The sequence below is a fragment of the Tympanuchus pallidicinctus genome, unplaced genomic scaffold (genome assembly GCF_026119805.1).
Source record: "Tympanuchus pallidicinctus isolate F22 unplaced genomic scaffold, pur_lepc_1.0 scaffold6, whole genome shotgun sequence".
In the NCBI taxonomy this organism is placed as follows: Eukaryota; Metazoa; Chordata; class Aves; order Galliformes; family Phasianidae; genus Tympanuchus; species Tympanuchus pallidicinctus.
Window position 1 is genome coordinate 21,444,220 of NW_026294780.1, and position 27,575 is coordinate 21,471,794.

The 27,575-nt window shown below is 40.8% G+C and overlaps 1 long non-coding RNA gene across 1 annotated transcript in view; it reads left to right on the forward strand.

The window, feature by feature from the left end:
• LOC128071612 (uncharacterized) overlaps positions 1 to 27,575 on the forward strand; it is a 679,004-nt gene that overhangs the window by 445,495 nt on the left and 205,934 nt on the right. The window lies entirely within an intron of this gene.

The window sequence follows — 27,575 nt, forward strand, 5'->3', positions numbered from 1 at the left end:
ACTGCCAAGATTTTTGTGACAGAAAATAGTTCAATTTCCCAGGAAAACACAATCTGGTTTCTATGATAGCAGGAAGGAACTTTGAGGATACAACAGACGAGGTGTGGTTGCTTTGACTAAAAGCATTCAGCGTGATGCTTTAGGCATGAAAGTGCTTGGCAGTGATTCACCTGGAGCATTAGCCCACTTTAAGAAACATGCACAGCCTTCAGAGCCCCTACCTGTCTGGATGCAGATGATGAGGCTCTGAGGCATCAGCACTGCTTCTCAGACACACACCTCATAACCAGCAGTAGCTCTGGCACTGCAGTTGGCTTGTTTGATCTCTGCTTCTAGATGTCTTATGCCACATGCCATGTATTTCTGTGTCAAAACCACTCAGATCCCATACAGCAGGCTCATTCCTGGAAGCACATGTGATTACCAGCAGTCTTCCCACTAGTTCTTTGTAGTGTCTGGCTGGGTTTATGACAACGGCCCTCCTTCACAACAGGCTTTTGGAGCTCCTACAGGGCAGTTCTCCATGAGCCTGGAAATGCCCAGCACCTTCACCAGCAGAGGGTCTGTGTTATTTGTGGGAGATGCTACACACCTGGCTGCAGAGCAGGAGCCTGAATGACTGGGGAGAACATCTTTCCTGATAAAAGGAGCAAGAGGCAGAAGAGGCCTTGCAAGAGATACAGGATGAATGTGGAGCACAGCTGGATCAGATGACTCATGCTTCATGGCCAAGGTATGTCATGGCAAGGCATGTTTCAGTCACTCTTTGTGTCTGGTGCAACCCAAGTTTTGGATCCTGGACGTGCTGTAATTGTAGAAGTTTATCTAGGCAACACTAGGAATGGAACAGCTGAATGAAGATTGTCCAGTAGTGCTGATCTCCGAGGATTCTCAGGATTCCATGACAATGTGTGCTTCGTCACCTAACTGAGCACTCCCAGAGGAAGGAAATGGCACAAATAAGTTTGCAGAAGGATCAGAAAAAGATTTTTCTTACAGAAGTGCTACAAAAAATATAAGGCTGAGACAGATTATGGGGTTGCTTAATTAGGCTCCTAGATTGTGAACAAATTCAATTACAGTTATTCCCTTATAATGATTCTCAGCTGAAGAAGAGCCTTTACCTTAAGAATGTGCCCCATCCCTGGAGACATTCAAGGTCAGACTGGATGGTGCTTCGAGCAACTTCATCTAGCTGTAGGTGTCCCTGTTCAGTGCAACAGGGGTTGCAACCGTTAGGGGTCCCTTCCAACTCAAATGATTTAGTGATTCTGTGTTTCTATGACTGCATTTGAGGTTGGCTGGATTTTCCAAGAAAACCTCTGTGAAGTCAAAGAGTGTTTCCCCTGCCTTTTCTTTTTTCTTTTTTTTTTTTTTTTTTTCTTTTTTCTTTTTTCCTATGGAGTGAACCTCAAGCAGTGATTTTGCGTAATCAGAAAGTCTTCCAGTAAGGCTTGTGCACCTTTCTGTGCCCATGTGAGAAATGCACTGAGTGGCTACCAGTGTATGTGTTTCTTTGGGATTAACCCAACAGCATGGAACACGTGTGTGGGAGTCTTGGGGGTAGTGGTTGTGAACTGTAGGTGTGCCAAGTGTTTCAAATTCCTGGAGTGAGAACTGTTCTGCACAAATACGCTCTGACACATTCATTTTATGGATTGCAATGACTGATCATTTCTTAAATGAAGTATCAGTTTCACTCGCCAAATATAGTATGTAAATCTCTCTGCTTGGCAGCCTGAGTGTACTGAGTATGATTTTACTGGCATGTGTGGGTTGCTTGCTGCATTGTACTTAAAGAAAACTTTTGAGTATGGCTACCAGTTCTTATTTCTTTGCAATTGAATGGAAGACAGCTGGCGATTAAATAAAGAGTATCTTAAATTCCGTGCTTCTACACAAAGGCAAAATTTAGTATCAGTGAACTGGAGATGGCTAGTTCTTAGCAGAAAGGGAATTAGCTGTTTTAATTTTCAAAATGCTACCTGAAAAATCAAAGTAAAAACAAATGCAGGCAGCTGTAGTGGTGGAAGTACTGGCTGCCTGTAGTGTCTCTCTCATTTCCTCTCCTTTTTGATCCCTTTTTGTACTTCTGCAGAAGCTCTCCCCACCAGGCTTCTGCTTGGTGTTTAGTTACCATAGGCTCCCTGTTTATTCAGAGTAGAGAAGTAGCTGCCACCCAAGGGCAGTTCAGTTCATCTGGCTTTGGAATTGTCCCAGGGAGTGCCTCACTTTCTCCTTCTGTTGATGAAGCCTTATGATGACTGAATTCCCAGTCAGGCACACCATTAGGAAGGAGCTGAGAGGAGGATAGCTGTCCTCCATACCTGCTGACACTGCCTAACTTTCAAGAGCTCTTGCCAGCTCCTTGCCTTGGACAGTGGACTGGGAAACAGAATGTGAGCAATCTGGCAGCTCCTCCTCTGGCTGGGCAGCTGGGGCAGTTGCCATCTGCAATCATATTCCCTTGTCTTTGTGCTCAGAATTGTGGATAACCTCCAGAGAGGTTCATCATTGCAGAAATCATTGTGTAGACTTCAGATACAGCCTGCAGTGTCCATCACTGGTGCTTGTCTTGAGGAAATGCTGCAGAGGAGTCTATTTGGACATTAGCTAGAGAATTAACTTGGTCAAGTTGGCTTTCTTGAGTTAATCAAATTAAATGCTAAGAATGTGGTATGCATGACATCAGTTTTTGGTGTCACTTCTAGAAAGGGAGAGGGATGTCTTGCTGAGCAGGCTATGCTGGATTCTCTGTGTGCCAAGGTGCAGTAATTATGGTTGCATGCTAAAGATCTTTTGCAAATTCTCCTCTGCTTTCCTTTTTCTAGATCTGGAAGAAACAGCATCATGGAAACCAGTGGGTTTGGTGTGTACTACATTGCCGGACAAAGGACAAGAGAAAGAGTGATCATTGATACATCATCTGTGTCATTATCATTTATATATATCTGTGCAAGATGAAAGGTTTAGAATCATAAATATACTTCCTTCTCTGCTATCCAAGCCATGAAAATGTAGGAAAAAATGTTTTCTCGGTTTTCAGGGCTTACAGAAGTGGTGAAAAAAACACCACTACCTCCAAAAGCTTTACTAAATCCTGCGAGGTAGCAGGAGTAGTGCCCAGGACATGGCATGAAGTGCCAGCAACAGCAACCAGCCTAAACAAGCTCACTGCCAGTGGTTGAGGCTCCTTCAGGGTAGGTTGTGTTACCTCTGCCATTTACTCAGTGCAGCCAAATCTCACAGAAGAATGAATGGGCCAGGCACACATTTGTTTCTGACAGAAAGCTGTGCATCTTTTGTACACATAAGCCATCTTATTCTGCCAGTGCATTAGTGTTGCATTGGCTGATCTAAGAGTCAGGTCTTTTTTGTGCGCCTTCTGTAACCTTCTGGTATGTATATTCACTCTTTCATGGCTCTGATTCATGAGAGTTTCTCTTTTCTGTTCAGAAGAATAGTAGTAACTCATGACTGCCTTCTGATTGGCAACTTTAAAGAAAATCTTTTTGACCCATATAGAAAATTGCAAGTTGTATTGTCTATGAAGGGGTCACCCACACCAATGTGTAAAAGGTAATACAAACTGATGTGGGAGTTAGCAAGTCCTTCCAACATGCTTTCAGGTCAACTGTTTCCCCTGAGTTTTATATTATTCCATTTGATGACAAGGAAAGTTTATTTTATTGTGTTCTATTGCACTTGTAAAACAAAAATCAAATGTGTAAGCCCACAAAGTCCATATAAATCCTCTTGCTCTGTTTATTCTAGCTTGGTTTTTGTGTACGCTTATTTATGGGAAAAAAAAAATCATCTAAATTTTTCTTTATATTGTATCTCTGTTTATTGTTGTAATGGAAATTCTCAAAACGACGAGTCACCAGAAGCACCTCAGTTCTGAACTTTTAAGCTACTGAGTCCTGGAAGCTTTTCTCTCCAGAGCTATTTCAAAATGTCAAGAGAAGTATTATTCCATCGCTTTAGCTATAGCAGTCACTATCTTAGATAAAATATATGATTCTATTTCCCTGTCATTTGGATCATTTGATTGGATATATTTTGCAGTTTTCCTCCTAATTGGAATTTTTGCTTATTCTTCTTCAGAATTATCGTGCACCTAACCCCATAATTTCCAAGCAAATGTGTATCAGCGTTTTGTCAGCTGACATTATGATATTAAAAATCTTTCATGTTCTTCCTTTAGTGGTAGTTGAATCATCACAAGGAATCATTTACTCTGAGTGCAAAAATGGAATTACTAACCAAATGCAGCAAAGGTTAAAAAAATGCAAATAGTATTAAAAATGAATGAAGTCTCACTGCATGAAAGTAATATCCATAAACAGAATATTTTAGCTGTTCATTTAGAGTTTTTTCCTTTTCTGCTTTCCTTCCATTTGAAATAACTGAGAGCCAGGGTCTGTGAGATGAATGCAGTTCAGATTACTTCTAGCTGTTAAAAAAGGAAGATAAGCCAAATGAGAGGCAGCTGTCATCCCTATGGAGATGACAGCCCCTGATCCTGCCCTTTGCTCTGATTAGACAGACCCAGCCAAAATAAAAGGGGTGTGAGCTGAGCTGTCAAAGTTGATGAAATGCCCACTGCATGCTTTTAACTGCTTTGTGTTACGTGTGAGTCATTTATAAGGGTGAACTACAAGCACAAATTTATTGCTGCAAGCGAAGCTGTTGGATATGATAGGATATACTGTTTAGGATATACAAGGGCTGCTCTGAAAGTAGTGCCTCCTATTTTATTATGTTGGCCTACAGTGTCAGAGGTGGATGTTGGTGGTATGGCAGTTGAATGAGGCCAGACCCTTTTCAGTGGTTTGTAGTGATAGGACAAGGAGCAGTGGACAAAAACTGGGACACAAGAAGTTCCACAAAAATGTGTAGAATAACTAATTTATTCCACCAAGTGATGGTGGAACACTGGAACAGGTTGCCCAGAGAAGCTGTGGAGTCTCCTTCTCTGAAGATATTGAAGACCTTTCTGGATGCCTACCTGTGCAACCTATTGTAGGGAGACTGCTTCAGCAGGGGGGTTGGACTTGGTGATTGCTTGAGGTCCATTCCAACCCCCACAATTCTATGATTCTGTGATCAACTTCCAAGTTAGATCATCTGGTTGAAATATGGATAAATGTATGTAAATATAGATTGAAGGAGAACTAGCTTTGGCTTGGATTGAGTCAAGCCTCTTGGTGTGAACTAGAAAAATACATTTTTCTTATGAGTTGTATGAGCATTTAAAGCTCATGTGGTAAAAACTGCCTTGTTTTAGTGCAGGACTGTACACTGGTTATATGCTGATACGACCTGGCTTCCCCACACCAAAGTAACACTACCTCCTCTAATGAAACACATCCCAGTGAAGGAGCTTCCTCTGGGACACTGCCAGCGTGCGCTGCATTCTCCGTCCTACTAACTGTCCTCCTCTGTCCCCCAGCATGCCTGGGCCTCTGTCAATAACCCTGATTACAAATTTGAACTCTGCTGCACAGAAGTCATAATGTCCCAGAAGCAGTTGCTTCTGCTCTTAAAAATTGCTAATTATGGAAGCGTCCCTTTTCCCACTAGCTCACAGCTGCAAGCAGTAGCACACCTAAAATTAGGCTAAAATGTAAAGCAGGAAAGGGGACACTGAATCCTTCCTTGGAAAAAAAGGAAGAGGGGTGAGGGAGAGAAGAGACTGTGGAAATCATAGAACCACAGATGGGTTTGAGTTGGAAAGGACCTCAAAGCCCATCCCATTCCCCCTTGTCCCTCTCTATCAGACTGCTTAAATGGTCAGTCTCCCTCCTGCCTATAAGCTCCCTTCAAGTACTGGAAGGCCACAATGAGGTGAAGTCTCCCTGGAGCCTTCTCTTCTCCAGGCAGAGCAAGCCTAGCTCCCTCAGCCTGTCTCCATAGCAGAGGTGCTCCAGCCCTCTGACTCCTGCATAGCAGGAGAATGGAAGCCTCCTGCCTGGCTGGGGGATGTACATGGTATGTGTGTGGATAGGCTGGCTCTGAGATGAGGGGTGCTAGGAAGAAAGGTCCAGTGTGTCACTGTAGCCAATTTGTCAGTGTATCATGATTTGAAACTCTTCTACTTCTCATTTCATTAACAGCATCTTAGGCCAAAATTTTTAACAATCTTAATGTCATCGCAGAATCACAAGGTTGGAAACGACCTGCAAGATCATCTAGTCCAACCACCCTCCCATTCCTATTAGTACCACAAGCACTAAACCACATCTCGCAGCTCCTCATCCAGACGCCTCTTGAACACTGCCAGGGACAGCGACTCCACCACCTCCCTGGGCAGCCATTGCAGTGTCTGACCACCCTTTGAGAGAAAAAGTTTCTCCTAATGTCCAACCTAAACCTCCTCTGGTACAACTTCTGGCCGTTTCCTCAGGTCCTACTATTTGCCTGGCAGAAGAGGCCAGACCCTTTTGCACCACAACCTCCCTTCAGGAAGCTGTACAGTGCAATGAGTTCTCCCCAGAGCCTCCTCTTCATGGAGGTGTCCAGATATTCCCAGAGCTCAGAGGAGGTACTTCAGCAGCTTTACCTTAGGCTTCATTCTGATCTCCGTGTAAACCATTTTCTCACGTAAATAAAGTTTTTGTGGCATCTTGCTATGGACCCTGGCTGAAAATGGAACAGATTTTGCACCTCAGGAAGTTCTGTATTACCAAACTTTGTATGGCATTGCCATGAGTTTGCATGGCATGGCATGAACCAAAATTTGTATGGTAAAACACGAGGAAGGAGAATCCCCTTCTGACACTGGACTGACAGGACAGCTTTGTATACTTGCTGCAGGCCTGCTGTCACGGATATGCAGTTAGGGAGATGAGGAGAGCAGGCTGTGTGTCATCCCTACTATTTTTGACTGCAGAAGTACTGCTAGTGGCTCAGGGTGGCTAAATTTATGTTAGAACTGCCTGGAGAACACACATGGTTTAAACACTGTGTTGTTTCACCTAGGTATGAAATCCTACAGGAAAAGCAGAGATGAGGAGTAGGTAACTCAGCAGTGCAGAGAAGAGGAACTGAGTCTTCCCAGCCTGCCTGACGCCTTCCAGGCCAGCAAAAGCTCCTTAGGGGTCTTATCAGAGTGGTGAGTGCCCTAAAGCTTGGTAACTCATTAAATCCCAGCTATCTTTTGTGTGCATTCACTGAGAAATGGCTGCTTTGTGTGTTCCCTTCTAAGCCGTGTCTATCTTGCTGGCAGAGCCTCTTTGCGCATGGTAAAACTGGCTGAATAGGATGACCCTGAGGGAGAAGGGCTACACCCTAAACAATGACAATAAGATTCCCTGAATACGTGTGAAAGCAGATACGCTTTAGCATTTGCTCCCAAATGAGCCTGTAGCCAACAAATAGTGAGACACAAACCTGTGCTGCCCTGGACGTGGTTGGCCCCAGAGGAAAACACTGACGTTTTTACCACTGGCACCATGCCTCTTCTGTGCCACTGGGGAGCTGTCCCCAAAGCATGGCTGGATTTTTAAGGTTCAAACAGGAACAAGAACGGAGATACTCCTAAAAATAAGGGGGAAAAGCAGAAAAATAGAGCAACTACATTGCTCCACTTTGTACTAGTTCCAGTATGGTTGTTGCATCTTGGCCATTGCCTTTAACACTTTTGTGCACCCTAAGACAAAACCTAACAGATACATTCTTCAGGAATCTGCTTCACTCGTCATGTGTCTTATCAGTTTTTTGAATTCATTATATATTGTCTTCATTGTAGTCCCTAATGCTGTGTTCAGCTGCTTACACATTACAAAAGAAGATGCTTCCTCTTGCTTGTTTAAATCAGCTCCTTACTATCTTCACTGGAATGCCCCATAACTCTTGTACTGAGAAAGGCAGTGTGAAATCTTTCAGTCTTCACCTTCCTTACATCATGCCAGAAACCTCCAGTGTATTTCTTTTAACATACACTTTATATTTTTCCAGCAGTAGTAAAAACAAAGTGGAACCATAAAAAATAGTGGTGTTTTTTTTTTAAGTATTTTCCTTTCTAAAGAAGGAAGAAATGGGCTGAAACTCATGATTGCAATTTTTTCTTTGATGATCCATGTATAGTTTAATGTGATAAGTACTGATAACTACTAATGAGAGCCTGAGATGCTGCAAGGATATCATTTTCAAGTCAGGTAGAGTCATCTGAGGAAATTTAAAGGTATTTTATTGTATAGAAATTCCAGTCTGGAGGCTTTCAAAACTGATTTTAAAAGTTGTAAGAAAACCAAAGAGGGCCTTGTATGATAAAAAGAAGCACACTGTTTCCATGTGTATATAAACTGTTGTGAAATGTTTGAATTTTAGTGTTCTCAATTTTGACAAGAGAGAAAAATGTTAACAACAGGTGATAGGGCTGAGTCAAGGTACTTCCTTGAAAATACACCAGCTCGGTATGTAACTTACAGAAAAAGAAGTGGATCTTCCAATTCTTTCTGTTAACTAAAAAGCAATTTAAAAAATTGTGTTCTGATTAGGAGGCAAAGTGCCTTCTTTTGAGTTATAATTACTTTATGAAATTGTTAAATAAAACTTAAGTGTTGCTCCCATTGCTTGTTCTAGACATAGTAAAGGAATTCTCTATTGATAACATGATTCTTTAATAATCAGCTGAGAAACTATACTTCTAACATTATCAGTGCTATTAGAGATCAGCCAGAAGATTATGTTCCACTCCCATCTAGTGGTGAATACAATATGCACACCATAATCTCTTTCGTTAAAGAGCTGTAGGAATTTGTGTTGTCCTTCCTAGGAATGACAGTGTGGAGTGAGTGATCTTACTGCAGCTTTGCCTGTGGCAGAGAACAGCTCTAAGTAGCTTAAAATTGCAAACAAACGACTTCTAAATTAGAGTAAATGGATTTGAATCAGTAAAGATGAAAAACAAAGCAGTGAATGTGACTGTGTGATGCAGTGAATGTAACTGTGCTGTTTAGGTACAAAATAAAATTAAGACAATTTTTTTGCTGGAGTTTTAAGACATAACTTTTTTTTGCTTTTAACTATGCAGTTTATAGTAGGATGAGACTGTAAGATGCCAGGTCATGTACTGAAAAACATGTGAGTAGCAATTTGTTTGGCTTTCAAATAGCTGAGATAGAGTGAGTCCCACCAGCAGCACTTCTGGAGCTGCCAGTAGCTGATCATACTCTTTAGCTCCTTGTGCCTCAGTGTTGGAGTCTTTACTCTGCCATTTGCCTATAGACTTGGGTACACTAGTGCTACAGAATCAGCTTTCATTAAAGAAAATTCCTTGTGTTACGATTGCAAAGCAAATCTACTGGAGCTGTTTATCTAGAAATAGAGCGATGCAAATCTGAGACTAGAATTAAGATGTATAAAGTCGTGTTAATTAACTTTCTTGATTACCCAAATCATCTTTTGAAGCACAGAATCATGAAACAAGGTTGTTGGGAGAGACTCCAAGAGGTCATGCAGTCTATTCCTGTGCCTCTATGAGCATCATTCCTTGACAAGCAGTAACACAACCTATTTTTAAATGCCTCTTAAGTTGGATCTTCCACATCCTGTTATGGCTTACTCTGTACTTCTATGTCCTCAGTGTTATATATTTTTTTTCCCATGATGTCCAATCTGAATCTTTTCTGCTACAGTTTAAGCCCATTCATGCTCGCATTCTGTGTAGACAGCCCTGTTCCCAGTTTGGGATTTTCTTGGATTCAGGTTGTCTCTTTCAGTCTTCTCTCCAGTCTGAGCAACATTTACTTGTTCAGTTTGTTTTTCCTTTCTAGATCCCTACTCATTCTTATTTCTCTACTCTGTGATTTCTTCATTATTTGTCATGAAAAGCAGAGTTAGACATGTAAGTCATTTCTCCTGCTCATAACTAACAAGCATGGTCAGCCCAGATGGATAACTTATTGTTTTTATGGGCTATATTCCTGTAGTTATGATGGTAGGATATATAATTGTTGGCAGCTGCACTGGATGTTATTGACTCTTGCTCTTCTGCTCATGGTGCACTGAAACTTGAAGTCTTTTTTTGCAGATCCGCTCTCTCATTCATTATCTTCCATCCCTTACTGCATAAATGTAAACTGTTTTTAACTTGACCCTGATGAATCTTATGCTACTTTAGAAATAATTTCTTCTGATTGCCAATTACTTTGAAATCTAACCCTTTTCTAAATCTTCAGGCCTTTTTTAACACTTTTTTTTTTTTTTTTAAATATTTGCATTATTTGGTAGGAATATTTCCTTTTGCTCCTTCCTTCAGTACTTGATAATGCTAGATCTAGGACAGTCCTGCAGGACTGTAAGTCTACAACAGTAACTACTGTCATTGAGCTTTAGTTTTCTTAGTTTTAGTTACATATCTCCCTCTTTTATAGATTCTTGAGGATATTTGTCTCAGTGTTCCGGGGGAACTGAAAACTACTAGCCATACTTCATCTTGTTTTTATCATCTTCTAAAGCTAGGTGCCATATTTTCCCTTTTCATGTTTCACAGTAAGTACTCCAGCCTCCAAGTGTGCTCAAAGAATCCTAATGTCACTACTTATGTTCTAATAGCATAATATACATGAGGCCTGGCTGATTTAAAGAAAACATACTACCTTCTTGATTTTAAATACATTTTAACTTCTCTTACGCTAGCCTAATCACAGGCCTAACCCTTTTGTCACTCTTGTTTGGTTCATTAACTAATTGATTTCTGGTTTAGTGTGGAGACAAATACAGGAAGGCATCTGGTCCTTGTTGATGCCATCTGTCAATAGATTTTCTTTTCAATCAAGCAACAGATCAGCATTTTTCTTTGTCATCTTGTTACCTGATATCCATTGTTGCCTTTGAAATCTCTTATCTACACAAATCTCTTTGGCCTGGACATTTCTGAATTTTTCCCCAGTTGTTTATGCAATTGCTATATTTTTTATACACCTTAATCACTCTGACCTAGTTTCCATGGGTGTGTACTTATTTTCTGCATTTGATATAATCAGAAAGACCATGAGTTAGCTAAACTCAATTCTCATTGTGGATTCAGACCATCCTCTGCCTTGGTAAAGCTATCATCTGCCAACTCACATCTGTAGCCTCACAAGGTTTCTAAGAGCATTTAAAAGCTCTTCTAAGAGCATTTTCTTTTCTTTATATTTGTGATCTGAGAGATTTTGCTTACAAATTCTCTGTGCTTTTTGAAGTTTGTCTTCCTGATATCCATTTTTATTATCTTTTTCAACCTCCTTGTTTCCTAGGGAATAGGAATGTTATCTTTACACAAACATTCTCAATTGCTTTCTGATTCTGGTGAGGATAACATGTACCAGAGTGTTCTCCTTACAGTGTGTTTCTTCTTACAGTCTGTTAAAAAATCAGCATCTCAACAGGTACATGCAGCTGTGTCCTCTTCCAAACATTTTTGGGTTGATTGAACAATTTTACTAACACTAACTCTTCAATAGTTGCAAGCGATTGTGGCAGATACTCATATAAAATTGCAATGACCAAGAGTCCCCCAACTCCTGATGCTGGCATGCATGTTCTTTCTGTTTCTTCACCAAAGGTTGTTAAGCCATTCTCCCTCAGCAGTTTTGACATACAAGCATCAGTGACGCACAAAGCTGTGCTTTCACTCCGTTATTTTTTTTTTCCTAGAACAAGTTACACTACCTACATGAACATCTGAATTATTCCACAAATATAGTAATGGATGATGATATTGGTATAGCCTACAGTGGGAGATAATTGAAATTATATAAAAAGTCCTTCAATTGGCGAGGCTGAACAACCCAAAGGCTACATTTGTGGCTATATTAGGAAAATTAGTAGGAAAATGAGTCATGTTTACGAGGCCTGCACTTCCTTCATATTTTTTCAGAGCAACAAAAATACAACGTAACCAATTCCCATGGGCTACAGTTTAGTTTTACATCCACAGTTCTTCAGCAGAACAATGTAAATTCTAAAGATGCCATCTCATTAATTGAAGCTAGTATAATGAATGGAATGAGACTGTCGTGGCATTGATCATTAGTGTATTCAGTAAAAACCTCTATTCTTCAGTTCATTGAGTTCAGAAGAATCTCAAATCCACTTCTTCACACTTCTGACAGTCTAGATGCTTTGAGGTGCAGTTTACAGTGATTTTGCACTGGAGTACCCAAGCACTGACTGTAATTAATTTTCCCTAGCTTATGTTCCCAGAATGTACTTTGGCAAGGCATTACAAAACAGATAATACCATTCAAATAACCAATGTCCTTGGTAAGATACTCCACCTTTTAAAATTATATTCCATTCCTCATCTAAAATGTTAAATTGAAGCTTCACTTTGAAATGTTTTGTTAGTGAGATGAAAGGGAAAGACACACAGGTAGATGGAGGGACAGTAATTCTTAGCCTTCCTGAAATAGTAGTTTTTTTTATTTTTAGATGATTTTATGTATTGTTCAAAATATCATAAAATCGTAGAATGGCTTAGGTTGGAGGGAACCTTATAAAGTTCATTCAGATTTAACCCCTGCCTTGGACAGGGTTGCCACCCACTAAATTTGAGGATTAAGTTAAATAAAGGCATCGGCTCTCAAAAAAAGATATTGTAAAGCATTTCTAAATCCTCTTTTGGGTATGCAAATAGATGTGGAGAGTGCAAGTGAGGAGAGCATCTGAGTTTTGGCTTGAAGGCATTGGCTTTCTAGTATTTTAATAGGCAAGCTGTTCAGTAAATAGAAGGGAGATCTGTAATTCCTCAAGGAATCTCTGGAGGGATTTAAGCCACCTATATTCTGTTTACAAATATTTCTCATCATGTGAATATGTCATGATATTTTTGCTTCTTAAATTGTTAGAAATACAAAAGCCAAATATCTAACGCTTAAAATGCCTTTGCTTCCCTCAGAGTATTCCTCCCAGGGAATTTTATTCTTCTTGACATCATGCTGTACAGTAAATACCATATTCAAATGTTTGCAATCTATTTCATTAAGAGAAGAAGAAGGAAAACAAATGAATTTCTGAGTCCAATCATTCAGTTGTCTCCGGTGTTGATCAAGAAAAGGAGAAATAAGAAAAAGTCAGAAAGGAAAAAAGGAAGACATTATTTGAAAAAAAAAAAGACTCTGTTGTGTCAGTAGGACCACCTTCATTATCATGTTGACTGGAATTATCAGATAGACTAAAAAAAAAAAATCCAATGCACTATAGAAATGCAGGATTGCAGAAGCTACCAGTACTCTCCTAGAAATTAATTTAATGCAGCAGAACCTTTGGGCTCAAGCTGTTTCTCTACAATCTTTCCAAAGGCTGAATAATTGATTTAGGACGCAGGTTTAATGTAAAAAAAAAAAAAAAATTGGCATACCAGGGATTGCCATATTTCAAAACCACAATGTATTTTTCCACACTTGAGATCTGCTTTCATTAGATTTGCTGGTGTATCTTGGAAGGACCTCTTCAGCTCCTTTCCTTTTTGTCTCATATCTAAGCTCTGTCGAATGTCGTTGTCTGTACTGTTGTAGCAGAACACCTTGGCTTCAGGCACATTCTTGGTGTGAAGACCTTCAAACCTTTCCCCAGAGTCCTGGGAAGAGGATCTGAGTGTTTTTTTTTCCTTATTTGAAACATCTGATTTAACAAAAGGGCAGAATTTATCTACAGGCGAGGAGAGACCAAAGCTAACGCTAAAATGTAAACCGGCAGCAGCGCACATCCTTCCCAGTATTGTGCATCTGCTTTCAGATCTGCTGTTTCTAACAGAGCACATCAGTGAATGCATTAAGTGAGTTCTGTTATGCACTGCTGGTCGTCTGGAGCAGAAAGAATATTAAATGATGAAAAGCAGGTGTGAAATATGTTCTGTGAATACACTGGATATTTGTCTCGATTTGAAAACAGACTGGAAGGTATACCAGCCTTACTTAGGAGAAAAAAAGTACTTGGGGGCCGTGATAATTAGATGAAATGGTTTGTTTCTCCAGTTCTCCATGTGGTATCAATAGTGAAAGACATTTTTAAAATCCTGAAATAATACATTCTCGTAATGCATAAATGTGGAAATAAATGATGTAGGACCTCTGTCACCAGACATGGGAGATGTCTAGGCTGCATGCAGAAGGATTTCAGGAACTTACTTTTAAAACACTTGCAGTTAGCATTCAGAAATAAAATAAAACATATGAATATGTATTTTCTGCTTTATGCAGTTTGTGAATAAAAAAGGTATACTTCCCGGAGGCAAGTCCATTAAGTCCTCCAATAAATTAGGAATGCAGCTAGTTCCTACTTAGCTCCAGATAATGAAATGCAAAAACCACAGTGGTTCAGTCTGGATGCTGCTTGAAAGGCAGATTGCATCAGACTTTTGCAGATATTTCCAGTTCTCCCTGGGTGCTTGGGTGACTGCTAGATCTTGAGGATGGGAAAGAAACCTGTGTTTCCTCTGCCTTCACAACAAACACAGGGTAGACAGAAGGATTCAACAGAAGACAGAAGACAGAAGGAAACCATTCATTTCATAAAAATAACATATTTTGTTATTCCTTCGAATCATCTAGGATGGATATATACTGTATAATGAAATGGGATGCAGAGATGCCCCAAGTAGCGTTGGCTGACCTGACTCCAGACTTGCCAATGAGAGATTTGCTGTGGCTGGTGACAGGTACCACACACAAGACTGCAAATGAGGTCCTGACACAAGGATGAGAAATTCTTATGGATTTATTCCATCAAATTGGTGTTGAATAAAGGCCATGCAAGTGGGGGGTCTTTCTCCAACGGGTAACCAGAAGGATCAAAAGCACAGATAGTACATGTCTGAAAATGCTCGCTACTTCTTTGTAATGGCAGGATCCATGGATGTGGCTCTACTAGTAGTTTGTATAGGACTGTTGTTCTTATTAATTAAATTATTAATGATGCTAACTGTATAAATAGATGAAGATTTCTAGTGTGGCATGAAGGTTCCAGCTCCCTCAGGGTCAGTAAGTGCAGGCCATGCTGCAACATGGAGAGTTGTTACTTACTGCTGATGAAATGCTTTTTAAAGCTAGATGTAGAGCAGCTACATCAAGGGTGAAACAAAGGCTGCATTTAAAAATAAAAAAGTGGATTGAAGGGAATTTGTTAGTATTTCAGATGTCTGTAGTATGCAAACAAAATTTACTGTTGACTTGAAAGCGAGAGGCACTCTGAATACAGAGGAGAATTAGAACAGACAGTGTTTCTTTTTGTATTCCCAAACAGCAGTAAAAACAGGATAAAGTGGGACAGTGGAGGTCATTTACTGAATGGAAACTGTTATTACCTCTGCCTATAAACTGTGAATGCATCAGTCAGACATGGCAGAACTGAAGAAAAACTGCCTGTATTCTTTGATTGCAAGCTGTATGTGAAGGCACTGGGAAAACAGAGACAGTGAAGAAGCAGATGAGATCTTGGAGCCTGCTAAGGAGAGTATTGCCAGCAGTGATGAAGTAGGCTGTACCGTTAGTAGTAATCCCATGGCACCCCTTCTGCACTCTGCAATTCTGGTTATCCTTGTTCAAGAGAGTTTTGAAGGACCATACTCAATGAAGATGAACTGGACTTGCTATCGAGACCATTATCTTGTGGTTCATAAGAAGAAATGGAAAAGCTTCACTTGCGTAACCTGCTTAAAGAACCTGAAAGAGAACAGGAACAACACTGGTTTGAAAAATGATATTTGGAGAATGTTCTGCTTGTTACATTGCTGGCAGAAAAGAGGCAGTGCTGAGGTCCAGCAGCCCCCTCCTTGGTGTGCACTGACTCGGTGTTTTACTAATGACTTGGAGGAGGAAATAGGATATGCTTATTAAATTTGCCTGTGACCGAAACCTGAGAGAAATTGCAATGCTGGTGATAGGAGAAACAATTTGGAGTCATGCCAGTTCACAGGGCTGTGGATTTATTTCCCATTTCTGTGTCTGCAATGTGAGATGCATGAACATGCCCTCTCCTCGTCTTCTTTGTCCTCCCTGTAAAGTGCTGTTTCCCATCACCACATGTTTTTGCTTGGTTCTGCTCTGTGCTACCAGCCAGACAAAATAAACACACGGTGCACTCATACTGCAACCTTGCCTCTGTCTCGGATGTAATTTTCATCTTTTTCCTCTATCCGGTCATTGATTTTCACACAGCTTGAAAGAACTTAATACCTATGCTGCTTTTCAACTAAATCAGAGAAGCAAATGAGTTCCAAGAAAATTGAAGAGAATTAGAAAGTTTCAGGTAAAGCAGATAAAGCAACTGCCTAAATGTGTGTGTTTTGTTTTCTGAGGAATTGGGTGGAAAATAAGACTGAGTTCCATTTGCAGTAACCCTCGAACTGAGGTAGGGAATAATAGCCATATAGCAGCTCTTCAGGAAACAATATGGCAGTCAAAGTGGATCCCAAGATAATCATGATTCAAAATTTCAAAGGTCATGTTAGTACATATATGGAAGGGAACAGAATATTTCAGACTTCGTAATGTAGAGATGTCTTATTACTGCCTCCATTCTTGGACAGCACAGTTTGCTGTAATAGGCACCAACTGGAAGCTGCCCAGAATGGCTGAATGTCTAGAAAGCATGTTTTAAGTGAAAAGGTTGGGATAATTTGTATAGCTTTCACTATTAGAATAAGAGAGGGAAAAATGCTGACAGTCTTCCAATACTGCTTGTAAAATGAAGTCCTCTGTAGGTTTCCATGTATGTTGTGGATAGGACAAGGAAAAGCAGACAAAATTTTTCAGGAAGGGAAGAAGCAGATTAGGCATTCAGAAAAAAAAATCCCTAACTACAGTTTGGAATGTGTTGCTTAATTGATTTTGATATTTACCATAAGTGAAGGCCTTTAGTTGCTGATAATACATGAATTTGTCAGGGATGGTATGAATATGTTACTAATGATCCTACCTTGGAACAGTGGAATGGCTTGTATGGCTTTTTGGATTTATTCCATCTTTATTATTCAAAGAATCTGAGTTTGATATCAGTGAATGTACAGGAAGGAAGAACTATCATTTATATTTAGGAAAATATTGACAGAAAGAGCTTGTGATTTCTGGCTATGTGCCAATTATTCTGGAAGTTAGAAGAAAGCTTTAAGCTACCGGTGACAGTTTTCCATATGAAATGCACATCCTACTGGCTCTAACCTGGAATATGATCAGTTTGGAAGGTCTGCTGCACATTGTCTCCCCAGGGGACTCAGCTCAAGGATCCAGAACATCTCTTCTGGAAATCTTACATGTGCATGTCTTGGCTTTCCAAAAGAAGGCAACAGAATGCTTAAAGCCCACAGGTCTCCTGCTATGGAATTAGGCTTGTGAATGAGGGAAGTGAATGTGACTCATAACGGTGTGCAAAATCACCTTCTCTCCTTTTAATGTGCTTTTTGGAACATACTAAAAGTTTCATTTTCTCAGCTTTTACCCTCTTCTGAAATGTTCAGCTATATTCCAGTCCATTATACAGGATTTTAGAATCATCACAATGACAGTGAAGCATCGCTAACACTGGATGGTGGCATTGCAGAATGAATCAGACATGCAAAACCAGCAGCGTCTATTTATACATACAGATATCCCAGTAATCAAGGAAAAGATTTGGAGAGTAAAATGTATTGTAGAAAGGTTCACATGTAATTTGCTTTAGGAAAAAAGAGCTATAGCAACCATGAAAGCTCTTCCAGCAGTTCAGATTTTTTCCAAAATACAAAACAGTCCTGGGGAAATAAAAGTAGTATAATTTATGGCATTTGTTCTTACAGAATAGTCCTTGAATATTTAGTTTTAAGAATACAGCCCATGAAACAAACAGGATGGAGCAGAGGTTTTTTAAGGAATTTAATCCTGAAGGGAGGAAAAGCTGAAATATATCTGTAGCAGCTCTTTTTCATTTTCTTTTGTTTTACTGCAGTTCTACTTATGCTCTGCAAGCTGAGAAGTAATATGAGCTCCTAGATGTTCAGATGGGATACCCATTCTTGTTGGCCTTATCTGAGTCTAGGAGATAGAAAGACTCCTGCAAATTAAAAACAGCCAACATATTTGCCTGTTCTTTCAAAGAGCATCTCTGTTATGTTGTTTTTTGCTTTTTTTTTTTTCCTGAAAAAAAGAAAAAGAACAATAATCCCTTACTGTGAACCAGAGCCAAAGCTGCCAACAGCTACTATATTTTGCTTTGCATTATCCATTTTGTACCTGTTACCTGAAGTGTAAACCTTCAGGTGCTGCAGGATGGTCCTCAATAGCTGGATATAGCACTGGTGTCTGTCGATGCAGATGAAAGTTGTTACTCCCTCAAAAACCAGCTTCGCAGTTCACTCCCAGGAAACCAATTCTCTCCAAAACAAGATGTGGGAAGGGCTGGTTCAGGTCAGGGTCAGTTCCAAAAGTCAGCATGGACCTGGCCACACCACTTCTCTCCGTCCACCTCTGTTGCAGAGCACGATCTCCCAGCACTGACCCCAACCTCCAGCTGCCTCCTCCCAGGACTCCCACCTGCCTTCCTGCTGCATCTGCCCATCTGCAGCACTTGGCTTGACGTGTGTGTTGATGGATTTAGCACTGCAAGGACAACAGCAAGGTATAGTTGGGATCTCAGTGGTTTTTCAGAGATCTGATCCTTTGTCAAAGGCATCCACAGAAGCAGTTAGACTAGAGTTAGGCTGTTCAGGCCTGTCATAGATCCAACTCTACTGTCCATTTCATTAGTTTTGAAACTGCCTCTTTGTCCTTTGTGGGACAGCAAATGACTTCATTTTTCCACTTGACAAATGAAATTAAACACCTTAAGTCAGAAATTTATTAGTAATTTGCAAGTCTATATTTCATATTCCAGCCTGTTAAAAAATGAACAATTGTTTATAATGATTTTAAATTGTTTAATGCAGAGGAACCAATGGATCCTACTCCTGGATATCCATATCTTCGAGTAAGTTCAGACACAGACTTTGGAGAAGTATAGCACAAAGTAAAGGGAAGCAGAGGACTTACAAGCTCTGGAGTGCTTAAACTTGCCTGAATTGAAGTGCTTGTGCATCCTGAAGATTAGACTTGTGTCTGTTGATGAGAAAGTAGACGTGAAATGCACTGTTCAAATGATTTCTCTTTTTGGTTTAGGATACAGCTCGGAGACACTAGGTGGCACCTTTTGTTTGCTACGTGCATGGGGCCTGAAATAGGGCCCATCTGAATGCTGGTGAAAGCTGACAATTATTTTTGAAGCAACTGGTGCATCCATATGGATCCTTACTGACGGAGGAGACAAAAATATCGCAGTGCTCCTTATCCAGAAAAACAGGACAGAGCACCTATTAACTACCCTGTTTCTTCTCTTTTTATCTTTTCTGCACTGTAGCTGGTGTGGCACTGAAACACTCCCACTCGGTTAAACAGCAGGCTAAGATTGGTTCTGTTCCTGATGCCTACTGGGGTACTGAGTTGGATGAAAGCTGAGCATAACACAGGGAGATCAGATGCGATTTAGGTCAGTAAGACATAACATATCACACAGTGGAAGTGCAATGTACGGTCATGCGAGTCTGCAGCACTGCTTAGCTGCCTCATTGCAGCTATGTAGTGTCATTCAGGGTGCCATAAAAGATGCTGTATCATGCCCAGGAGCTGCTCCTGAAAGGTATAGCTTATACCTATACAGCCTCACCTGGGGCGTCTTGGCTGGCCGTGTCTCAGATGAATGACTACCATGGAGACCAGCCACACTGACTCAGTGGTGCTACCTTCCAAGAGACCATGAGCCCAAACTCCATTCATCCTCTTTTGACTGTATGTGTGAAACCACTGTTGATCAGGCGCCTGACCTCAAGGCAAACATCTAAACCTGCTGTCTGCAGGCCCACCCTTAATGAGCAAGTGTGTTTGTTCTGTGCTTGTCTCCTGCTGATCTTAGACCCATGTAGCTCAGTGGCACCCACGCTGTAAGCAGAGTAAGGGATGTTGTAGACTCATAACTTCAACAAAGGATTATGAGGAGTCAGCCAGGAATCACTAACGTTGTTTGACAGTGACATGGATGAATGTAAAGGCAACACTATAGTAACACCCTTATATGAAGAAAATTTCATCTGAGTCAAAGTTACTTTTTGTCTGTTCAGAGCTGAGAAATCTCTGACTCTTCCCCTTAACGTGTTTCTACAAGCATGTACTTTTTTTAGAAAGAATTTTACCAAACAGTTTTGGAAAAAAATTGTCCTAAGATAGTTGTGCAATTTCTGCCCTGTGGTTATCGCGGTACAAGCCCTCCTTCTCAGCATATACAAATGGGAGGATTATGACTGTACTATTTTGTAGGAATTAGTGGGTATGAAACATGAGGGTCCCTGTATCATCAATCAAGTGCCCTGACATTAAAAGCCCTCACACAGTAGATGTTTAATTCATAAGGGTCAGCAGAACCCCCATTCCACACAGATCAAATACTGCAAGCCCCTTGCAAATGTGCCTTACTTTCAGTACAAAAGCCAAAGAGCTAGAAATTCAATGAAAGGTCACAGTAAAGAGCCAATGACTTGGGTTGCTACAATGGGAGAAGGTTTGTAAGGAATAAAGGCCCATACATCTTCCTGAAGGGAGGTTGTGATGAGGAGCGGTTTGGCCTCTTCTCCCAGGCAACAAACAGGACCTGAGGAAATGGGTACAAATTGTACCAGAGGAGGTTTAGGTTAGACATAAGGAAGAACTTTTTCTCTCAGAGAGTGGTCAGGCACTGCAGTGGCTGCCCAGGGAGGTGGTGGAGTCGCCGTCCCTGGCAGTGTTGAAGAGGCGCCTGGATGAGGAGATGCAGGATGTGGTTTAGTGCTTGTGGTGGCAATGGTAGTGGGAGGACAGTTGGACTAGATGATCTTGTAGGTCCTTTCCAACCTTGTGATTCTATGATTCTATATGATGCTGGGACTTGGATTGTATCAGTGTTGCAGGGAGGAACATGCAATGACCCTCTCTCCCACTGGTGCTGTCACTTTGACTTAGTTCCTTCCTACCTCTGGGTTTGCTGATCCATTCAAACCTGAGCTTGTCATCATAACATATAAACACACTTTTAAAATATTTTAAGTGTTACCACCATACCCTGCCTGACATCCCATTTCTGGAGTTAGTCTGTTTTTCCAGCATTCAAGGGAGGAAGAAAAACCTAAGAGGTCAAGTTACGCATTAACAAGACAAAACCCACCTTCCTGTCCACTGTAAGGAACATGTAGAAAATCCGAAAAAAGGATCTAATTAAAAACAGTGTAAAAATAATGCAAATTTACCCTGTCAAAAATAGCCATTCATTCTCCTTCTAGAGACCTTGCAACTCATTATTCACTCCTACAACCTCCAGTTGGCATGCATTGATTAATCTACATAGAATAAATCTACATTACCTTTACAGAAGAGGATGGCTTTTTTTTTTTTTTTAAAGGAATTGTACAGTTAAAGTTACACAATTAAAACAAATAAATTGTTTCTTATTGAGAGAGGGATTAAGAGAATGTCTTCTTCAGGTACTTCCTTTCAGTGTATATGAGTCTGCACGTGAAGCAGGAGCATCAAAGCCCATTATAGTCAATCAAAATCAAGAGCTGGGTTCAGGTACCCCCATACAGGCATCTGGTGGCAGTTGGGTTGCCCTTTGGTGAAGACAGATACAGCTGAAGACCTTCCAGATAAGGATTTGCAGGCCACTCAGGGCACTCTAATGGCACCAGACTGACTATCTTTAGGCAACTTGGTCACGGACTCGGTCAACTCAATGGAGGCCAGAGAGCTATTCAGCACTCCTGATCTCTCAAACATTTCCCTAGCTTGATTGCTCTCCAGGCTCCACTGAGAGTTGAATCCATGATTCACATGCTAACGATTGCAGTGAATATTGCTACAGTATGAGGGTGACTGGTAGGATTTCTGAAGGCAAAACACTTCAATTTGTAAAACCCAATGAGACAGATACAGATGCTTGATAGTAAGCTGTCTCACTGAAGCACGAGCCTGCGCATCGTCTGATGTAGATGGGACTTCAGATGTACTGTTGCACACAGAAGATAAGCAACGTGACAGACACTTCAATCACTAAATTTTGGATCATAGTTTTGATTGCATGGTAAAGAATGACTCCCTTCATGTCTTACGATCTCTTACCTCACAGAACCTTTTAAATCTCTCCATCCGCACATCTGTTCCTTACACTTTCTGCTTTTTCTCTGCCTTTTAGTCTTCTGCTACCTATATTAGCACTCACAGATGGAGGACATGAAGCAAAATGTGCTGCTGCGTAGTGAAGTAAGTACACAGAGAAATCTTGTCACTATTAAAAAAAAAGGTTAAAAAAGTTACCATCCCAACAGACTCAGAAACCACATGTTCTGGCTTGGTAGCAGAGGGGAAGTGGCTGGGGGCAGAGGACCATGGTCAGGGGATATATTTGCCTGCCTCAAAATAGCCTGGCCTGAGAAATGGTTTCAGTGCAGGGAAGTGTGTAAGTGATGGGGCAGCAGGCAGAGACCTGTGCATAGGGCACAGGACCTCCTTTCCTAATGGTAAGCTGAAACGACTTGACTGTGACCCAACACACCTTCACAGAAACCTTTTCAGCTGGGACGAACCTGACTGCAGCCTTCTCGATCTGCTCCAGCACAAATTAAAAGCTGTCATGCTCAGGGCAGCCCCCTCCCATTAAAAGCCTAGTGGGGCTGTGTGGTGCCGCAGCCATAGGACACACCTTTGTTCACCCTGCTAGAGATTTAACAGAGCACTGAAACCACAGCAAATCCTTTCCTCTTAGGTGATAAGATGTGAGTGCAAGGCATTTTGGTACACTTTTCTTGCACAGGGAAATTTGTGCTAATGTTTTTATTGCAGTATTTCACAAGAAGCCTTTCACTGGCACAGTACAATACTATTAATTACTAGGTTTCTGGTCTTCTGTTTCTTGTTGATCTCAGACACTTTTACAGATACAAGCAAATAACCCAGAATATTCTCCCTTAACAGGACATGGTTGCAACATGTGGATGCAATGAAGTGGAAAAGGCAACGGTTTTGTGGCTTGAGCATGATAATTTGCGAGCATAAGGCAAGATCTTCATTACTTCTCATCAGCCATAATCTAAAATAAACTTCTCCAACTACAACAAAGAAATTTCATCAAGCAAAAAAGATGGACTTTTGCTGTTATTTTCTGTGCAAGTGACACAAATCTCCCATTCCATACAAACACACCAGGCAGAAGCTTTTCTCTGCTGCTTGGCATCCTCCTTTCAGTGAGTAAATATGGCTGAAGAGCTCACTGAATAATTTATCAAGGTTTTGAACCTCACTGGCAAGGCCAATTAATGTGTAGTTAAAACCTATCTTTAAAAGGCAAGATAATGACAGGGAATGAATGACTGTGGCCAGCAAGGACCACAGACCTCTGACAGGTGCTTAACTGATGGGGCAGCGGGAGTAGGCCCTCCCAGGGCTTGCTGGTGGGAAATTGTTTTGGTAGAAGCCAAGAGAAGTCCTTAGGTTCAAACCCTTTCAGCACATTTAATGGGGTCTCCAGACTAGGACCCAAGGTATGCTGCAGGACTTCTCCACAGCCAAGGCAGAACAAATAGGATATCTCTGGTCAGACAAACTGCTGTGTCTTTCACACTTTACTCACTCATTTGCCTTTTCACTGGTGAAGAAAAACAAAAAAAAAGATGAAATGGTTATACCTAAGGAAGAAGATTGATGCAAATGTATTGGCACTGCTCAGCCCGATTGGGTTCTGGAAGCAATCCGATGACCTCACTTTCAGTGATGATAATTCCCTGTTGTTTCTTATGTTTCTCCTTGCTTTTCATTTTGCACTTTGTGTCGAAAATATTTTCCAGCTGGGTACCTGTGTGAGAGACTAAAACATGTAGCTTGAGTAGAGGCTAAGTTAGCAGAGTTGGGTTGCACTGCAGTTTAGTATTCAGAGAACTTGATTAATCAACTTGCAGGCAGCAGATGAACCCAGCAAAGAGTGCCAGAATAACATGGCAGTCAGATATCAAAGGTTGTCCTGGAGTTGTCTCATCTCTTCATAATATTCTCAGACTTCAGCTGCTGAAAATTATAATAATAGCTTTTGCAATCATGTCTCATACCTCTGAAAAAAAAGCATTAAGAAAAAGATATTAAAAAGGAGGTGTTAGGGGAAAAGGCAATCCACCAATTTTTGCAATGGGAAATTGTGTCTCACTGATACATTGGAATATTTTGAATCTGTCAGTAAAGCAATGTAAAAATGTAAGGCAGCATAAAGAATCAAGAAGTAAAAAACAATTTATTTTAACTTTTAAAAGGTAAGGGAAAGGTTCCTTAGAAGAAAGTGTAAAAACTTCAGCAGTTTCTGTGCAGAGAAATGATGCATTATCTAAGAGCAAAGGCCAAGAAATAGGAAATAATTGGATGAATCCATTTGCAAGAAAGCAAAACACTAAGAGAAGAGTTCTCAGACCCTGATCTGTTGAATAATATTTTCTGAATCTGTAATGAGTGGAGAATGTTGAGTGGATGTGATGGTAAACAGCAACATACAGCCTCTGTCCTTAAACTGACATAGAATCATAGAATCATAGAATCATAGAATCATAGAATCATAGAATCATAGAATCATAGAATCACAGAATCATAGAATCATAGAATCATAGAATGGCCTGGGTTGAAAAGGACCACAATGATCATCCAGTTTCAACCCCCCTGCTGTGTGCAGGGTCGCCAACCAGCAGACCAGGCTGCCCAGAGCCACATCCAGCCTGGCCTTGAATGCCTCCAGGGATGGGGCATCCACAGCCTCCTTGGGCAACCTGTTCCAGTGCGTCACCACCCTCTGTGTGAAAAACTTCCTCCTAATATCTAACCTAAACCTCCCTTGTCTCATTTTAAAGCCATTCCCTCCTGTTCTATCACTAATTAGTCCTGTCAGATTAATAGATGGTAGAAGTTTGATGTGGAGAATACATAGAAAAAAAACCCAAGGCACTGCTCTTATGTGATCAGTACTGTGACTCCCTCAGGACATGGATGTGCAGGACTGGGTGCTCATGCTCTCTATGGTCCAGAATTACATCAGTTTAATCACCAAATGATGGGCATATAGAAATGTTCAGCAGAAAGAATGTTTTACAAGATCTAGATCATCCCTTTGAAACAAGAAGCGGGAGCATGATAGCAGGATAGAAAACAGCAGATGACCAGGAGAAATGAGGTTGGGAGGGCAAGAATAAGGGAAAATCAATGGTTTAGACAAGGGTAAATGCAGTTAATTGGAATTAGCTTGCTTCTGATTTGGATGACGTAGTATGTACCTAGATTCAGTGCCTCACCTAAGGATGTCAAATATCTGGGCTTACTCACTTTTTCATTTCTTGGAATCACAGATTCGGAGAATCATTAAGGTTGGAAAAGATGACTAAGATCATCTAGTCCAACTGTCAACCCGTCACCACTATGCACACCAACCCTGTCCCTTAATGCCTGTAAAGGAGCAATAAAAACACTTTCTGACTTTCTGGGGTGTGCTTGGTATGTCTCAAACACTTGCAGTGCAAGGCCATCACCATGACAACAAGTCAGAGGAGCTTATCAGTGACGTATGCGATCCTATTCTCTCACGGGATAGTTCTGCTTTGTTGACAAACCAGCATACCTTTCCTGCAAGAAAGTTTTGCTATAGACTTATTTTTGACAAACTTGTTATTGTGAGCTTGCTTGTTTATGACCTTGGGATAGTGCACCTGCAAACCCAGCAGGCACAGAAGGATGCCTAAGAGGGACACTGGGGAGTTTTCTTTGACTTCTTTATCTTCTTGGTGGTCATCATTGCTGTTTGCTGGTTCGAGACTACAGCCATCGAATGAGTGCTCTCACCCCTCCATCCCTTCTTCAGTGCTCCAGGCTGACACTGGAACTCCTAAAAACAGACCATCAAAATAGACCGGTGACAGAGCCTTCTGTCTCTTTGACTTTTGTTCTTTCTATTTGAGTGTCAGAAATCTATGACACTTCTATCCTAAATATGAAATCCTTCTGAAGGATGTCAAAAGCCTTAAAATCTATCCAAAAGAGCAGGCATAGATAACAGGTAAGTCTCTAAAATAGAGAAAAATTTACAAAAACATACCCTATAGTTTTCAACATCTGCTGTCCTAAATGTGAAATCCCTCCAGAACAGACCCAAAACCTTCAAACTCCATGACCAAGAAGTAAAAAAGATAGTTCAGGGAATGGGTCTACTTCAAAAACATACAGAAGTTATTCACTATTAAACTGATGGAATGTGGAGGCAGCTACCTTAAATTCCTCTGGAAGAGACCAAAAGCAGGCACAGAAAGAGTGAAGGGAAACTATCAGTCTTGAACGTAATCTCCACAAGGGAGAAAAATGCACACAGACATACCCTGCTCTTTTCTGGGGTGAGTATCCTAAATTTGACCTCTGAAGTGAGGAGGCCTTACAAGAATGCTCGGTGGGAGGAAAGGGCTGTCACCAGGCAAAGGTTTATTTCAAAAATAGGTATAATTCTTGTGTACTTACCCTGGTGGAACCTGCAGCTGCTATCCAGAATTTGAACTCTCTTTGAGGGTGGCCAAGAGCTTTAAATCCATGCCCATAAGGAGACTCAGGTTGCTACTGTGTAAGGTTCTACCTACTGTGAGTTGCATTATTGGTGACAGTCGATGAGTCTCACAGAGAGAAAATTACAAAGTGATAGAAGGGAATTTTGTTGCCACAGAAAAAATAATTAGACCGTAAAAATCATTAACCCAGAGTTGTGTTTACCATTTATACTCCATCAAATGCTGCTTGTGTGACTGAACTGCAAAGCAGAAGAGCAACGGAAACAATATAAACAAGGTCATCATTGCTGTGAAAAAAAACCCATGAGATGGAGGAAAAGGGCCTTAAAAATACTGCCATCTGTAAATGGTGAAGCTGAGCCGGTTTTTTGACATAAATCACTGAATGCTTCTTTTTCTAATATTCTGATACGAAAATTATTTTTATTAAATGGTGTCTGTTAAAAGAATTATGCAGAGGGAGACATATTTAAAGACTGAGAAGCTGCTTGTACACATTGAATTTGAACTCACCTTAGCATATTTTCTAAGCAACAGCATTTTGCTTGTCCTGAGCACGTCTGCCAAGTACATCCACGTGAAATATCTGCTTTCTGCCATCCAGTAGTCTCCATTCAACTTTCTTCATTGTTGTCATGGCAATAAGACTATTTTTGACGCTGTCATTAATGAACTCTGAGGGTGAGAAAAGTCCTTCTCCAACAAAGAGTGACACCACCACAAAGCAAATTAAATTGCTCTGACAACATATCTATTGAGAGTGAGTTCACATGTCACTGGAGCTTTTAGGATCTTATTGATGACTTTGGGGCTGCCAAAAGTCATAAAGTACTGCTGTTGTAACAGGTTTATGTTTATAGACTATATTTGCCTGCATTGTTTGATCACCCTAATGCTGATGTATTCTGTCATTGTACCTTGACAGTTGTATTCACTCTCACTCCTCTGTCAGTGAATTAGTGAAGGTGTGTGTGCCAGT